The sequence below is a fragment of the Glycine max genome, chromosome 20 (assembly GCF_000004515.6).
Source record: "Glycine max cultivar Williams 82 chromosome 20, Glycine_max_v4.0, whole genome shotgun sequence".
Taxonomy (NCBI): domain Eukaryota; kingdom Viridiplantae; phylum Streptophyta; class Magnoliopsida; order Fabales; family Fabaceae; genus Glycine; species Glycine max.
Window position 1 is genome coordinate 9,085,203 of NC_038256.2, and position 11,460 is coordinate 9,096,662.

The 11,460-nt window shown below is 40.6% G+C and overlaps 1 non-coding gene across 1 annotated transcript; it reads right to left on the bottom strand.

Annotated features, from left to right (window-relative positions):
- Positions 1-233: 233 nt before the first annotated feature.
- Positions 234-340, bottom strand: LOC113000811 (small nucleolar RNA R71). Its single transcript, XR_003266132.1, has one exon. It is a non-coding gene; the product is annotated as a small nucleolar RNA R71 (small nucleolar RNA).
- Positions 341-11,460: the final 11,120 nt, after the last annotated feature.

Here is an 11,460-nt window from a genome sequence, read left to right on the forward strand (position 1 = left end):
ATGGTCTTGCAGGTGAAGATCCTCATAAGCATCTTAAGGAGTTCCATATTGTTTGTTCCACCATGAAGCCCCCTGATGTCCAAGAAGATCATATATTCTTAAAGGTTTTTCCTCATTCTCTGGAGGGAGTGGCAAAAGATTGGCTATACTACCTTGCTCCTAGGTCCATTTCCAGCTGGGATGACCTTAAGAGGGTGTTCTTGGAGAAATTATTCCCTACATCTAGGACCACTGCCATCAGAAAAGACATTTCAAGCATCAGACAACTTAGTGGAGAGAGCTTGTATGAGTACTGGGAAAGATTCAAGAAATTGTGTGCAAGTTGTCCTCACCACCAGATTTCTGAGCAACTCCTTCTTCAATATGGAGAGGAGTATGATTGATGCTGCCAGTGGTGGAGCTCTTGGTGATATGACCCCTGTTGAGGCTAGGAATTTGATTGAGAAGATGGCTTCCAACTCCCAACAATTCAGTGCAAGAAATGATGCTATTGTCCTTAGAGGAGTCCATGAGGTGGCCACAGATTCATCTTCATCTATTGAAAATAAAAAGCTTGAGGGAAAACTTGATGCCTTGGTCAACCAAGTAACTCAGCTTGCCATGAATCAGAAATCTGCACCTGTTGCAAGAGTCTGTGGTCTATGTTCTTCTACAGATCACCATACAGATCTTTGTCCTTCTTTGCAGCAATCTGGAGTCAATGAGCAACTTGAAGCTTATGCTGCAAACATTTATAATAGACCCCATCAGCAGCAAAACCAACAACAGCAGAATAATTATGATCTTTCAAGCAACAGATACAATCCATGTTGGACAAATCATCCAAATCTGAGATGAGCAAGTCCTCCATAACAACAACAGCCTGTCCCTCCTTTCCAGAATGCTGCTAGTCCAAGCAAGCCATATGTTCCTCCTCCAATACAGCAATAGTCACAACAAAGACACCAAGCAACTAAGGCTCCTCCTCAACCTTCCTTAGAAGAGTTAGTGAGGCAAATGACCATCCAGAATATGCAATTTCAACAAGAGACAAGAGCCTCCATTCAAAGTCTGACAAATCAGATGGGGCATATGGCTACTCAGTTGAACCAAGCTCAGTCCCAAAATTCTGACAAATTGCCTTCACAAACTATGCAAAATCCAAAAAATGTGAGTGTCATCACCTTGAGGTCTGGCAACCAAATTCAAGTGCCTCCACCAGTAGTAGCACCTGCACCTGAACCTTTCAAGCTTCATTCTACACCAAAAAAAGAGGATGAGATAGTTGCACAAAAAAGAATGCCTCCTAACAAAAATTTTCATGCAGGTGGACCTTCTTCTAGTAATTCTGGCTTACCACAGCCTCCTATCCCTCTTCCATTCCCACCTAGAGCAATTCCAAACAAAAAAATGGAAGAATCAGAAAAGGAGATCTTGGAGACCTTCAAGAAAGTAGAGGTGAACATACCTATGCTAGATGTCATCAAGCAGATTCCAAGATATGCCAAGTTTCTAAAGGAGTTGTGCACCCACAAAAGGAAGCTCAAAGGCAATGAAAGGATTAGCATGGGTAGAAATGTGCCAACATTGATAGGTAAATTTGTTCCTCACATTCCTGAGAAATGTAAGGACCCAAGTACTTTCTATATACCTTGCATTATTAGGAACAATAAATTTGAGAATGTCATGCTAGATCTAGGAGCATCAGTTAGTGTCATGCCTCTGTCCATTTTCAATTCTTTATCTCTTGGACCCTTGCAATCTACAGATGTGGTGATTCATTTGGCAAATAGAAGTGTTGCTTACCCTTGCAATCCTTATTTTTCCTGTTGATTTTTATGTTCTTAATATGGAAGAGGGATTTTCCTATGGTTCAGTTCCAATTATTTTAGGCAGACCATTTATGAAACAGCCCAAACCAAGATAGATGTTTATGCTGGCACATTGTCTATGGAATTTGGTGATATTGTTGTTCATTTTAACATTCTTGATGCCATGAAACATCCATCTGAGGATCATTTTGTTTTTCGTGCTGAGATAATTGATCATATTGTTGATGATTATATGTTTGATTTTGATTTTGTTCTTCATGGTAGGAAACATCCATTTTTATATGATCTGCATACTTGTCATTCCTTATGCATTGAATCTGAATCTGAGTTTGAATTTGATCCTATATCTGATTTTTATGCTGAGAATGAATTTGAATTTGAGTTTGGTTCTGATTTTCTGGGTGTTGTACCTCTTGATGTTGATTTTTTAGAGTCAGAATGCACTAACCATGTGGCAGGAAGTACATATACTTCTGATTTGCTTTATCAGGTACAGGCTGAGGAACCTTCTTCTTCTCCTACCCTGGTTCCTCCCATTGTTCAGCCACCACCCACACCAGAGTTGAAGCCCTTACCAGCAACCCTCAAATATGCTTACTTGGAGGACAAGGAAAAATTTCCAATGATCATCTATGCCTCCCTTGCTGCTGAGCAAGAGGGGAAGTTGTTGCTAGTTCTCAAGAAGCACAAGAAAGCCATTGGGTGGACTTTAGCAGACATTCCTAGTATTAGCCCATCTACCTGCATGCATAGGATACTTTTAGAGGATGGAGCTAAGCCAGTGAGGTAGCCACAACGATGACTCAACCCCGTCATTCTAGATGTGGTGAAAAAGGAAGTGACCAAGCTCTTACAAGCTGCAATCATCTACCCCATTTTTGACAGCCAGTGGGTGAGTCCAGTCCAAGTGGTTCCTAAAAAGACATGCCTAAGAGTTCAAGAATGAGAGGGATGAGCTTATCCCCACAAGAATGCAGAACAACTGGCGAGTCTGCATTGATTATAGGAGGTTGAACCAGGTAACCAGAAAAGATCATTTTCCCCTGTCATTCATTGACTAAATGCTTGAGCGCTTGGCAGGTAAATCTCATTACTGTTTTCTTGATGGTTTTTCTGGTTATTTACAAATTCATATTGCTCCTGAGGATCAAGAAAAGACCACATTCACCTGTCCCTTTGGCACTTTTGCCTATAGGAGGATGCCCTTTGGCCTATGCAACGCCCCTGGTACCTTCCAGCGGTGTATGCTTAGCATTTTCAGTGAATTTTTAGAGAGTTGCATAGAGGTGTTTATGGATGATTTTACTGTTTATGGATCCTCTTTTGATACATGTTTGGATAGTCTGGATAGAGTTCTTAGTAGATGCATTGAAACTAACCTTGTGCTGAATTTTGAAAAATGCCACTTCATGGTAGAACAAGGTATAGTTTTAGGGCATATCATTTCCAGTAGGGGCATAGAGGTAGACCCTGCAAAAAAAGATGTTATTTCACAATTTCCTTACCCCTCTTGCATGCGATAGGTTCGTTCTTTTCTTGGTCATGCAGGGTTTTATAGGCGCTTTATCAAGGATTTTAGCAAAGTGGCCCTTCCACTATCCAATATGCTGCAAAAGCAGGTGGAGTTTGATTTTGATGACTGATGCAAAGAGGATTTTGATTGCCTCAAGCGTGCGGTGACTATCACCCCTATCATTCAGACACCTGATTGGATAGCCCCATTTGAGCTAATGTGTGATGCATCCAATTACGCATTGGGGGTTGTCCTTGCTCAAAAGATTGATAAGCTGCCTCGGGTGATCTACTACACTTCCAAAACTTTGGATGCTGCTCAAGCAAATTACACTACCACAGAGAATGAGCTATTAGCGATAGTTTTTACTCTTGAGAAATTTCATTCATATTTACTTGGTACTCGTGTTATTGTTTATATTGACCATGCAACTCTGAAGTACCTGTTGAAGAAGGCTGAATCAAAGCCTAGATTGATCAGGTGGATACTTTGGCTCCAAGAGTTTAATTTGGAGACCCGTGATCAGAGTGGTGCACAAAACCTCGTGGCTGACCATCTGAGTAGGATTGAGCGTGTGTCTAAGGACTCACCCATTCGGGATGATTTTCTGGATGACCATTTGTACATTCTGTATAGTATTTCTGATTCCTTCCCCACTCCCTGGTTTGCTAATATTGTGAATTATTTGGTTGCTTCTATTTTTCCTCCCTTAGCATCTAAAGCTCAAAATGATAAAATTAAGAGCGATGCTAACCATTATATTTGGGATGACCCCTATTTGTGGAAGTTATGCAGTGACCAAGTTATTAGGAGATGCATTCCAGACCATGAGATTGACTCAGTCCTACAATTCTGTCATTCTTCCACACCAGGTGGCCATCTTGGCATACAGAGGACAGCTCACAAGGTGCTTGATTGCGGTTTTTATTGGCCCACAATCTTCAAGGATGCATGGAGAATCTGTAGCACTTGTGAGCCTTGTCAGAGAGCAGGCGGCTCACTTTCATGGAGACAGCAAATGCCTCAACAACCCATGTTATTCTATGAGGTTTTTGATGTTTGGGGTATAGATTTTATGGGGCCTTTCCTTGTCTCTTTTGTTTTTTTTATATTCTCCTTGTTGTTGATTATGTTTCAAAATGGGTGGAAGCCAAACCCACCAGAACTAACAATGCTAAGGTTGTTGTGGATTTTGTTAGACCTAATCTGTTTTGCAGGTTTGGAGTCCCTAGAGCCATCGTTAGTGATCAAGGTACCCATTTTTGTAACAGATTCATGTATGCCTTGCTCAAAAAGTATGGGGTTGTGCACAGAATTTCCACACCTTACCACCCCCAAACTAATGGGCAGGCTGAGATTTCAAACAGGGAGATAAAAAGGATCTTAGAGAAGATTGTGCAGCCGAACAAAAAGGATTGGAGCACCAGGCTGGATGATACTCTTTGGGCGTATAGGACTGCCTACAAAGCACCCATAGGAATGTTGCCTTATCGGGTTGTCTTTGGCAAGGCATGCCATCTTCCTGTAGAGATAGAGCACAAAGCCTACTTGGCTGTAAAGACTTGCAACTTCTCTATTGATCAAGCTGGAGAGGAAAGGAAGTTGCAACTAAGTGAGCAAGATGAGATCCGTTTAGAAGCCTATGAGAATTCCAAATTCGACAAGGAGAAGACCAAGAAGTTCCATGACAGCTTGATAGCTAAGAAGGACTTCATGGTTGGACAGAAAGTTTTATTGTATAACTCTAGGCTCAGACTCATGAGTGGTAAGTTGAGGTCAAAGTGGATTGGTCCTTTTGTGGTGACTAATGTTTTTCCTTATGTTACAGTTGAGATCAAAAGTGAATCCACAGATAAAAGCTTCAAGGTCAATGGACACCAGCTGAAACCATTCCTCACAAATCCCTCCTTAGTGGATGTAGTGGTGGAGGAGACCTCCTTACTTCACCCTACTTCTCTTTCGCCATGACTTAGGGAGTTTTCTTCTTTTTTTTTGTCTCCTTCTTTACTTTTATTGCAGTTGTCCAATTTTATTGATTGTTTTGATTGCTCTTGATCTTGTGATTGTGCTACATTGAGGATAATGTGTGGTTTAAGTGTGGGGGGCGGGGGAGATTGTTCTTTAATTTTGTTAATTTTGTTGGGTATTCTAGATTAATTTTGTTGGGTTTTCTAGTTCAATTTTTTTAAGTTTCTAGGTTAATTTTGTTATTTTGGTTTTATGTTTTGTGTACAACATTGCATGTTTCTCTTTGAATTATTGGTTATGTACAGGTAATGGGTAATTGTTTTTGAAATAGGAGTTTCTTGGCATTTTGTGAATTGAAATCCTTGTTTTTCTCTGCATGTCAAGTTAGTTTTGAAAGTTCAAATTGTAAGTGATAGATTTACCCTTGGTGAGAATTTGAGCCATCATCATCTATTTTATTCGGTGTGTTTTGCCCCATTGATTGCTTGCGTAATAGCCTTGGCTTGACTCTTGTTGATACTTCTTGCTTCACATGCATGTTGGGAGATGATTTAGGCATTTTGTTCTTATAAGCCTCTAGCCAAATGAGCCTACCTTGAATTAATTCCTTTGATAGCCCCTTTGAGCATATGTTCCCCTTTCTTTGCTTTGAAGCTCATTACAAGTCTTAAGTGAAAAACCATGATCTCACCCTACCCTTAAGGAATTTTGGAGCTTTGAAATTGTTTTGGGAATAAGTGTGGGGGGGTATGTTTCATTGGATGATATGTTTTTGTTGACCATGCTTGATGATGTATTTTGGCTATGCTTGATGTATATACATATATTGCCTAATTGTTGCTTTATTTTTCAATTGCTTTCAATTGTTACTGTTCACGTTAAAAAAAATAGAAAAAGAATGAAGTTGAATACATGAGGTCTTGGTTTGAAGACTTGGACTGGTTTGAGAACTTGGTTGACTTTGTTTTGGGTTTACTTTTTATGCTTAATTTTTAATTTTGGTTTTGGGGTTTACTACTTTTTCTTAGTTCTCACTTATTCCCCATTACTCCTCTATTCCTTTGGGTTTTAGCTACTTATCCCATACTTTCCTCTACCTTGCCCTTGGCCCCATTACAACCTTAAAAGACCTTTTGATTCTCATATGCATGTGTTTGTGGTGTGGTTATCAATTTTAGAGTCTTGCCAAGTCTATGTGGTGTTTGTTTTCATGGGTGCTCTGAGAGTAAACAGTAGTCTAGACACTTGAGAGATAAAGTGCATATCTTATGAGGCTTTATCACTTTTCATTCTTGAGCTGATTGACTATCTTGCCATGTTTGAGATGCTTGGATGATTTTCATGATTGTCTTGATTCTTTAACTCTCTACATGTTGGATATTGCCCATTCCTTTCATTCCTTGAGATTCATTGAGAAATATGTAATTGTTTTTTGTGTTTTTTTTTTCTCTTTAATGTCTATGGATTTGTTCCTTGCTTTGCTTTTTGATTTTTCCCAAGAGTGAAAAAAGGCTAAGAGTGGGGGGATTTGATGTGTCATTATTTTCTCCTATTTCTTAACCTTTTTTGTCACCATTTTAATTACTGATTAGCCTAAATTGTCAAATTAATTATGCAGTTTTATCATTTGGGCCTACTTGACTAATTTTGTGTTTTTAATTTAATTTTAGGAGAATTATAAACAATTGAGCTTGAATCCGGAATTGGGCTTGGACTTGAAGAAAGTAGACAATTTTATTTTATCAAATCTTATCTTATCCAGATTTTATTTCATCTAGATTTTATTTCGTCCAGATTTTATTTCATCCAATCTTATCTTATCTTGTCAAGATTTTATTTTATTTCGTATATGGGCTTTGACTTAAAATAGATTTGTAAGCATTGGGGCTGAGGACCTATATAACAGCACCAGGGTTGTAGTTTAGGGAGTTTTTGAGAGCAGAATAATTCTAGGGTTTTAGAATTCCAGTTTTTACTGTTCATGCACACTGTTCACGTAGAATAAAATTCGTTTTCTGCAATTTCGTTTATGCTTCAATCTACAATTTCGTTTTCTGTTGATTAATGAAAGACTAAGTCTTCAGCGTTGTTTTCTCTTGAGGATCAAGCACAACTCTCTTTGAGGTTTTGTTATTACTATTGAATTCTGATCAGTTTTTCCTCTTCACCAATTACTCTATATTTGTTGCTATTAATCCATGCATGCTTAGTGCTTGATTAATTGTCTCTGCGCTTAATTTACGTTCATGCTTAACGATCAGTTTCGTTCATGATTAATTGGTGTATGTATTTCTTAATCACATAATGACAGCCTTATGTTAATTTTCGCTTAGTAATTTAATTTAGGGTTGGATTAAGTGGTTGAACTGGTTAGGGATAAATCCTCGTAACCTAGGATAAGAGACTTGCTTGTGAATCAAGGGGAAACAACATGTTTTAATTCTGTTATTTTCTAATTAAAATTTGCTCGTTGTTTAAATTACAAAAACAAACAACCCCCCTCAATTTGTTACTATTTTATCACTATCTATTATGAACGTTGGTTGACCATTGCTTGTTGGGAGACGACCTAGGATCACTTCCTAGATACTGCATTTTTAATGTTTATTTGATTCGGGTACGACCTCGATCAGTGTTGTTCCGGTGTCTGCACCGCCTGGTTAATGAGTTCTCTCAAGCTTCGATGATCAGTTAGGATGGTGAAGTGGTGCCCTAGTAGGTACTGCCACCACTTCTTGACGGCGGCGGTGATGGCTGCTAGCTCACAAACATATGTTGACGAATCCATTAACTTGGGGCAAAACTATTTGCTAAAGAAGGAGATGGGGTGGCCTCCCCGCGTCAACACTGCCCCCATGCCGGACCCCGACGCGTTCGTCTCCACAACAAAGGGAACTTTGAAATTAGGTAAGGCGAGAACAGGGGTTGCCGTGATAGCGTCCTTGAGGTTCTGAAAGGCCTCGTTAGCTTTGGGAGACCACTAAAACTGAGCATTGCATAAGAGCTTGGTAAGAGGTGGTGCTAGATCTGCATACCCTCTGATAAACTGCCGGTAAAACCCGGCGAGGCCGAGAAAACCTCTTAGAGCCCGAGGCGAACGCAGAGTTGGCCACGTCTGAATAGCCTGAACCTTTTCTGGTACTGGTCGTACTCCCTCACCCGCCATAACATGACCTAAATATTCCAACTATCGTTGCGCAAACATACATTAAGAAAGCTTTAACAAGAATTGACCTACTACCAGAATCTGGAAAGTGCTTTTTAAGTGAAAGAGATGATCAACTATCATTTTGCTATATATCAGAATATCATCAAAGAAAATGATGATATATTTGCGTAAATGTGGTTGAAATAGTTTATTCATCGTAGCTTGGAAGGAAGAGGGCGCATTGCACAGGCCGAAAGACATTACTCGAAACTCATAATGCCTGTGATGAGTTTGAAACGTAGTCTTACTAATATCAACCCCGCGCATCAATATTTGATGGTATCCCTGCATCAAATCTAGCTTAGAGAACCAACGTGCCCCTCCAAATTCATCTAGCAGCTCAACCATCGTGGGAATCGGAAAGCGGTCTCGCACTGTGATTGCATTAAAAGCCCGATAATCTACACAGAATCTCCATGCTCCATCCTTCTTTTTTACTAACAAAACCGGCGAAGAAAGCAGGTTTGAACTTGGTTGAATGAAACCTTTCACAAGCATGGCAGTCACCTGATCTTCGATCTCTTGTTTCTGATAGTAGGGATACCTATAAGGTTTTACATTCACTGGGGTTGTGTTTGGTAGAAGGGTAATGGAGTGGTCTGTCGGTCGTGATGGTGGTAGGGAAGTGGGTGGTTGGAATAATGAAGAATATTTGGTGATTAAGGAGGTGATTTCTGGTAATACTTGTGTCGTGGGAGACGATTGAGGGCAAGTTTCCATGTGAATATGAAAGAAAGTGCTGGAGGGATTCGTATGAAGCAGACAACGTAATTGGGATGGGGAAACAAGTTCCATGTCTTTCTCACGGTCACCATGCAACTCGACTAGCTTACCCCCTGCAATGAACTTCATGTTCAATGAAGTATAATCCGTGAGTACTGGTCCCAGCGTTTTCAGCCATTGCACCCCTAGCACGACATCAACACCACACAAGGGTAGGATGTGGAAGTCAACAGTGAAGGAGTGCCTTTGAATGTGTACTGCAATGGCCCTACAAAATTGATGACAATGAATCTCGTCTCCGTTACCCACCGTGACTCTAAGCGGAGCTATCTCCTACGGTGAGAGGCCTAACGTTGTTATGACACAGTGATGGAGGAAGTTATGTGTACTACCTCCATCAATCAAGATGCTGACGTGAAGCTCATCAATGAGTCCCTTTATACGTAAAGTTTCAGGTGCTGAGTGGCCAGACAAGGCATGCAAGCTGAGATGTGCCGGAGGAGGTTCAAGGAGTAAATCCAAAGTTGGAGGTGGAGATCATGGTGTGGCCGCCTCTGATGTGAGTTCTTCATCCTCTCCTACCAAAAGAAATAACAAGGGTGAACACTTGTGACCTCGAGAAAACTTCTCATCACAGTGAAAACATAACCTTTTCTCGCGGCGAATCGCAAGCTCTTCCGATGTGAGACACTTAAAAGGAATGGAAGGAGTTGAGGTTCTTTGAGGAGTAGGCAACAATGGTGGTGTGGGGTTGACTGAGGTTGATCACGTGGCCGTGGTTGTAACGGTGGCCGATTGAAAATGCTGCGTGGGTGACCTACGTGCATCGAGGAGTTTCTCCTCCTATAAGCGTGCATACGCCACTGCTTGAGCCAAGAAGACTGGTTGTAGAACTTGCACCTCCTGGCGAATGGCGGGACTCAACCCCAAGATAAAGCAACTCATCATAAACTGAGCTGGTATTCCTACTATGCAATTTGCCAGGGACTCAAATTTTGTTAGATAAGTGCTTATCGACGAACGTTGTTGAAGCTTGCACAACAAACTTGTAGGATCCTCATATGTGGATGAAGCAAAATGAGAGTGCAAAGCATGGAGAAACGGTGACCATGAAGAAAGCTACGCGTTACGGTGCATCCACTAGAACCATGCGAGCGCTAGCCCTTCCATGTAGAACAAAGCAATTGTCAAGCGTTCCTAATCCGGCGTGGAATGATACTCAAAAAATTGCGTGATCTTGAAGGTCCAACCAGTTGGATCGAAGCCGTCGAACCTTGGAACATCGAGTTTCATACGATGCATTGGATTGTACACCGGCGGCGTCTGTCCTACCGAAGAAGATGGTGGCGTTTGCAGTGGTTGTTGGTTTGCTTCAAGTTGCGACATACGCTGAAGAAGATCGTCAATTTTCATATTCATGGCGAGTTGAGACGCTGTAAGTTTCGCGATTGCGTCTTCGAGGCGATCTGCGGACACCTTGGAACGAGTCACGTCCGCCATTGTTGTGCAATGAAAGCACCAATGTTACTCTTGGTATTCGAGGACCAAGAAGCCTCCAGAACGTAGAGAGAGAGAGAGAGAGAGAGAGAGATGAAACTAGTGAACTTTTTCATTGCCTTCAACGAATTATTACAAAGCTTTTATAAGAACTGAGAATCAGATCCAACATTCCTAACAGAATTAGTTCTCTTACATCGAATATCCTAACAGCATCTAGAATATTCTACAGATCCTAACATAATTGGTTCAAGCTTTATGCGCCATGCATGACTACTATCCATTTCGTACGTAGTCTTCCAAGTAAATGGGTATCTTCTTCCTCCTCTTGGGCCTAACTTCACTCTCCTCCTGTTGTTCCTTTGCTAATTGCAGACCCCTCGAGTCATTCGTAACATATAATCCATCATTTATGTATGTATTAGATTTATAGCTTTATTTATAGAAAGGCTAAACCCTTCAAATTTGTCCGAGGGAGGGATCAGGATTGATTCTAGACATTCATAGTCCAGAAGACTTTTTGTGGAGATTGCCAAGTCTTCGTATCTGAGAAACTTGAATTGGTCTAGGTCTAGTCTGGCTTTCCTGAAAATAAATTTTATTTTACACATACAATTTATTTTATCTACACAGAACGGAGTTTTGTTGGTGCATACAATTTTTTTATTAAAATAGGCATGCACACCTATGTATAGGCCAGGAATCTAGGCTTGGTTGTTGTGTACCCTAAACAATAATTT